General features: G+C 31.9%; 1 long non-coding RNA gene across 1 annotated transcript; it reads right to left on the bottom strand.

Annotated features, from left to right (window-relative positions):
- LOC112998093 (uncharacterized) lies at positions 1-3811 on the bottom strand. The gene is made up of 4 exons (XR_005886803.1): positions 3535-3811; positions 3280-3447; positions 1143-1190; positions 1-343 (listed from the first exon to the last, which is right to left on the bottom strand). It is a non-coding gene; the product is annotated as an uncharacterized lncRNA (long non-coding RNA).
- Between the last annotated feature and the right edge of the window lie 1989 nt (positions 3812-5800).

Here is a 5800-nt window from a genome sequence, read left to right as displayed (position 1 = left end):
ATGGATTTTATTCTGTTATCTATATTATCCAAAGCCAATTGAAATTACTCAATGTACAACACTACATGATTTGAAGCAAGCCATACAACACAAGCTCAATCAAGGCAATGGGAAAATAGTAAGTGAGATCCTTTTTCATTTGCCGATATCATATGTCGGTGGAATATTTCGTTATACAACTTGTAAACTTCAAGAAGACAATGATATCATAACAATGTTCCATACACTCCGATAGTATCTAGACCTTACCGCAGTTGAGTTATATGCTACTGCGAAGGATCTCTAAACATAGTCATGGCTGTTGTGGGACGATCTATCACAACAACTTGATTGAAGTCTAAACCTGTGGGAAGTTGAAAATGTTAACAACGTCGACGAGAACACTACTAGAAAAAACACTTTTAACATTTATTATTTTGGACATTCAACATGGTTTTAAACCAATGATGAAACTACTGACATTAAAAGTATCAACGCTAATATCGATTTTGAAAGAACCAATGTTAAAATACACAATACAACATCGGTTTTTTAAAAACCGATGTTGTATAGTAAAAAATAAACCAACAAAAGTAAAATATGCAAAACCAACATCAGTTCTAAGAAAAACCAATGTGAGCAAAAACAACATCGATGTTATACAACAACAAAAACCACATTGATTCTACCAAAAGCAATGTAGAAAATACACTTTTTATATCGGTCCTTCCAAAACCAATGTTGTATAATACTTACAACATCAATTTTTTCTAAAATCAATGTAAAAAGTACCTTTTTCACATCATTTTTGCTTATCACCGATGTTGTATAATCACTTTCTACATTTATTACATAACCGATGTAAAATGTCCTTTTTTTAAAAAAAAATATGGCCTATTTTTTCCCTCACCGTAATTTTTAAAGACGCATTAAAAGCTTAAATAAAAATTTTAATGTACTTCTATTAACTATATTTGGTATTTTCTTATATCGACAATTAATATAAATAGTCATATAATCATTATTATGACGGTGATAAACTACTAAAAAGATAAACTTAAAATGATGACAACTATATAAAGATCAAAGGAATAGTTTGACTTAATATAAATGATTCACATATACAAGTCAATATAATCTTTAAATGCAAGAAAAATCTTCACCAGGTGGTGTGCCACGGCAGAGTCTTCGATCATCTATTTATTCCACATCTAGCCCAATAAACCAAGAAACTAGTGAGACATTCTCATTGGCATACTTGGGGAGAATGTGCCTCAAACATGCACAAATACTTATAATCATATTACATTAGAATTGAAGACTCTGATTATTGTAACAAGTGCAAGTCTATATATATGGCATAGCACATGCAGCTGAAACATGGCACATAATTATAATTGGTGAAGGTGAGTCAAACTAGATATGGAAAGGAGAAAAGATTATACCACAAAGCAAACTTTCTCATAAAAGCAATCAATTTCTTGATTCAAATTCAATCAATATAATGGGTTGCAAAAAAATATTATGGGTTGCAAAAAAAATATTGTATAATTATTATAATTCCAAGATAATGTGAACAAATTAAATGATAAAAGTTTAAAATAATTGATAAGCTATAGGGGTAATATCATTTTACAATGAGAAATACTTTACCAGCAATAAACACTTAGTAATAAGCAATAAGCACCAAAGGATAGCCTCTGGTGAAAGTAGAAAAGCAAAATTATTGGTGCCAGAACCAACAAGTACCTCAGGAAATATCTACAAGGATCATGGTTTTTTTCTATTCACCCTATCCCATACTACTCATGGCATACATATATATTAATAGACATTATTTTTTATTTAAAAAGCACTTCCAATTTCCTATATTGTACCATAGTTTTTCTAATAATTATGACTTTCCAGTTCGTCTTTCATTTTTCATGTAAAACACGAAACTAAAATGTACATTCAGACTTTTCACTCATAAATAGGAACTGACTCAATTTGAGTAAATGGGTCCAGATCTAACTACACTGCTGAACATTTGGTACAATAAAAGCATAAAAGCATTGTTGGTTCTCATTATTTATTGCATTAAATTGGGCAGGCTCTTAAAGCAAAACTACAAATAACGCCTCATGCATGTGCAGAAAGCCCCTATAGGGAGTCAATATGTACAGTTTGGTAAGTTCAAGAAGTCTTAACTTGTGACCGAGTTTTAAATCAAGGAGTGGTTTTCACCAACTGACCTATGGTTGAAGGGGGTTGCTAGCATTTTCTGTGTAAAAAAAATGAAATAAAAACTTTTATACCTACTTGCACCAACTATAATGTTCAAATGAAGCAAGTGATATGAGGTGAGCAGCCAACAAAAGGATTGCATGCAAATCCCTGGGACACAAATACTGGTTATAAAATATATGTTAGCTATTTTCCCTACACTAATACTCCTATAGATTGAATTTTACATGTCATGTCTGACATTTATAAGGGGGAAACAATTTTGAAATTAGCATTATACTTGTTGTAAGTATGAATAGTTCTTCCTATTAAATCTAATTATACTATTATTTTTGTATAATTATACTATACTATTCAAATTTAAATCAATTAAATATTATTCTATATTTTTTATTTAATTTGATCCATTGCACGAGGGTCCACAATATCCCAAGTTGTCTCATAGATAGATGCAATTGCATCCCCCCCCCCTACGTCACCAAGGAAGATCTTTACCCACATGAGATTCAGGTTGCAACCAATTCATTTAGCCATGGTATGCATCATGCTTATAATTATATTTCTCATTAAGGAACATCGTGCTTCAGAATTGCTTTGCTTGGTTCAAATATTATTATATAATTATTATATAATTAGATTTATTTGTTATTACAGGTCAGGCCACTGGTTGGTTGGTTAAAATATTATTATATAATTATTCTATTGGACTTTCATCAACAACAACAACAATACAAGTTTAATATGGTCACAGTATGAAAGTATGGGGCCTAGTTAAATCAATCAAAATATGACAAAACACACTTAAGGACCATGGTATACAATCCACAAATTCAAGGTTGCAACTGCTACTTGGAGCTAAGTAGTTAACTATAAAAGGAGAGTACAGGATGGTTGAATGCATGACAAAATGGGAAGCCGAAGCTAAGAAGAAAATAGACAATTCAGGCATTTTTTGGATCAAAATATAGACATTTTGTTAATTGACATTAATAAAAGCAAAATTCCAATGTTCTCCAAAGTACTCTCAATCCTTAATTATAAACAAAAGCATTGCAATGGGTGTCGATTACTTACTTCATATGTCACAGTACATTTCCCATAGCGAAAGGGTTTGTGGTAGTAATTTATATTCCTAATATAAAAGCTCGTACCATCTGGAACCTTCCTTGCTTCATCGATAACGGCATCCACTCTAACAAAAGTGTCATCATCACCTTTCATGACAGCAGAAATTGTATGTACCTGTGAACAATAAGAAGCAAATCTTATATATCATTGAAGAATTTGTATTTCACAACTCATTCTTTTTTTTAATAATCAATATCTCACCCCATATTCACATATGGCCATTGTTTTCAACAGAACAAGGTCATAATTATCCAAATAAGGCACTATAACAATAACACCAAAAATTTCCCCTTCCCTCTTCAACTTTGCATTAATTTCTTGTCTACATTAAGCTGCCGCGAATGCAAAAATGGTCCACAATCTGAAATTTTCACTAACTAATAATTTAATAAAAAAAGTACAAATCTGAACTTGTATTCCGTCGATTCATTACGCTGAACTGAAACCGTGGTTGTGAATTCCTGAACAAGAACAGTAAAATCGATGAACGATCCAAGTGCATGTGAATGCAACAATGAATACAAATAATATATATATATATATATATATATATATATATATATATATATATATATATAGAGAGAGAGAGAGAGAGAGAGAGAGAGAAGAAGAAGAAGCAGAAGAAGAGAGAGTGTTGTCGATCACTTCACCTCTTGACAACGAAGAGAGAGATCCTTCAACATCCTTGCAACTCTACAAAAAGTAAAACAAAAGATGAGAGAAGAAAGTGGGAAGAAGTGGAGAGAAAGAAAGAAAAGAACGAACCCACTGCTAGCTTTGGATGTTGAAGTCGTAGAAGGAGACATGTACGACCAAAAAGTCATTGAACGTTTCACGTTCCAACCAAAAAGAAAAAAGAAAATTAAAAAAAAATCAACTTCGAATGCCTTTTCATCTCCTCTCTCCTAAATTCTCTCATGTGAAATAGAGCATGAAAAGGTGTCGTTGGATCTGAAGATTTGCTCATGGATGGCCTGGAAGGAGTGGCCAGGATCGACGTCGATGTCGGGCCGTTGATGTCAGTGAGGGGGATTGTGGGGGAGGAGGGGGAGGAGACGAAGAGGGGATTGGATTCGTTGTCGATGTTGGGCCAGGAGGATTTGAGCCAGCCCAGGACGTGGTCGAAGGAGCGGTTCTCCATGAACTAGCCGCACAAGCACAAGTAGGACGCTAGGAAGGTGAGAGAGAAATGGAAGGCTTAGGGTTGAGAGAGAGAGAGAGGTACCAAGAAGTGAGCTTCTGAGGGTATTTTCTAAAAACCTCAACATCGGTTTGTTTTTTAAACCCGAAACCCCATTTCGAGAGATAGAGGGTATCTAGGGTATTTTGTAAAAAGTTCAAAATCAATTTTTAAAAAATTGATATTGTTAGTTCTTAGAGAGTATTGTTTTTTTAAAAATTGATGCTAATACATTATGTTAAAATCGATTTTTCTAAAATTAATGTTAACAATAACATTTTATTTACAAAAATATCAGTGTGTTTTTGTTAATATCGATTTTCATATAACCGATGTTAAATTGATGGCGTTAAAAGTTTTTTTAGTAGTGGTACGAAAACAAATATTACTATTAGTGTGTTTATGCCTTTATTTACTTTTAGTATCCTTAAGCTATGTTTAATTTGTAATGGATGAAGTATTTTTATATCTTATTTTAAGTTTAAGAATATGTTTGTATTTAATTTCGTGTTCATAATGGATTAATTTGCAATGCATAATAATTGTGTTGAATTACTAGTCATATTTGATATAAGTACCAAAAAAATCTAAAATAAATCAAAATAATATGTAAAAATTAGAAAAACATCACAAAAATGTCTATAAACACATCTATGATTTTTTGTTTTTTTCACAATTTTTAAAAATCATCAAATTGGAAAAAAAATAAAAATAACCACACTTAGACATGGAATTTGGCATTTTGGACCCCAAATTCCATAGTAGGTTCCTTACAAGGGGCTATTGAAGATTGATTTTTTTTTCTAGTTACTACTAAAAGTTCAGGCCAATCAAAGATAGTTACTAATTAAATGACCAAAATGCTCCCACACAAAAAAGTCATGATTGTTAATTAAAGCCGCTACGTAAAAGGAATCCAATGATCATGGGTCACGGTATTCGGCCCATGTGCAAAAAAAATAAAATTATGGCAAATAATTAAATTGCCGCTGTATGGAGGTTGAAAATAATGATAGGAATCCAATGTCCAAAGTTATTTCATAATTCACTAGTCTATACTATTGTTGTTCAAGTATATCTATTAAAGCTATTGCATGGAGGTAGAAACTAATGGTAGGAATCCAATGACCATGAGTCATTGCATTGATCAATGACAAGAATGACGTAAAGTTTCAAGTAGTGTTATGTTTATTTCACATTGTCCAAAGTTGTTTCATAATTCACTAGTCTATACTACTGTTATTGGTATAATAATATATCATATAATATATGTCACAAATAAGTTTA

The sequence above is a fragment of the Glycine max genome, chromosome 10, assembly GCF_000004515.6.
Source record: "Glycine max cultivar Williams 82 chromosome 10, Glycine_max_v4.0, whole genome shotgun sequence".
Classification (NCBI taxonomy): domain Eukaryota; kingdom Viridiplantae; phylum Streptophyta; class Magnoliopsida; order Fabales; family Fabaceae; genus Glycine; species Glycine max.
This window is presented reverse-complemented; position numbering and strand designations above follow the sequence as displayed.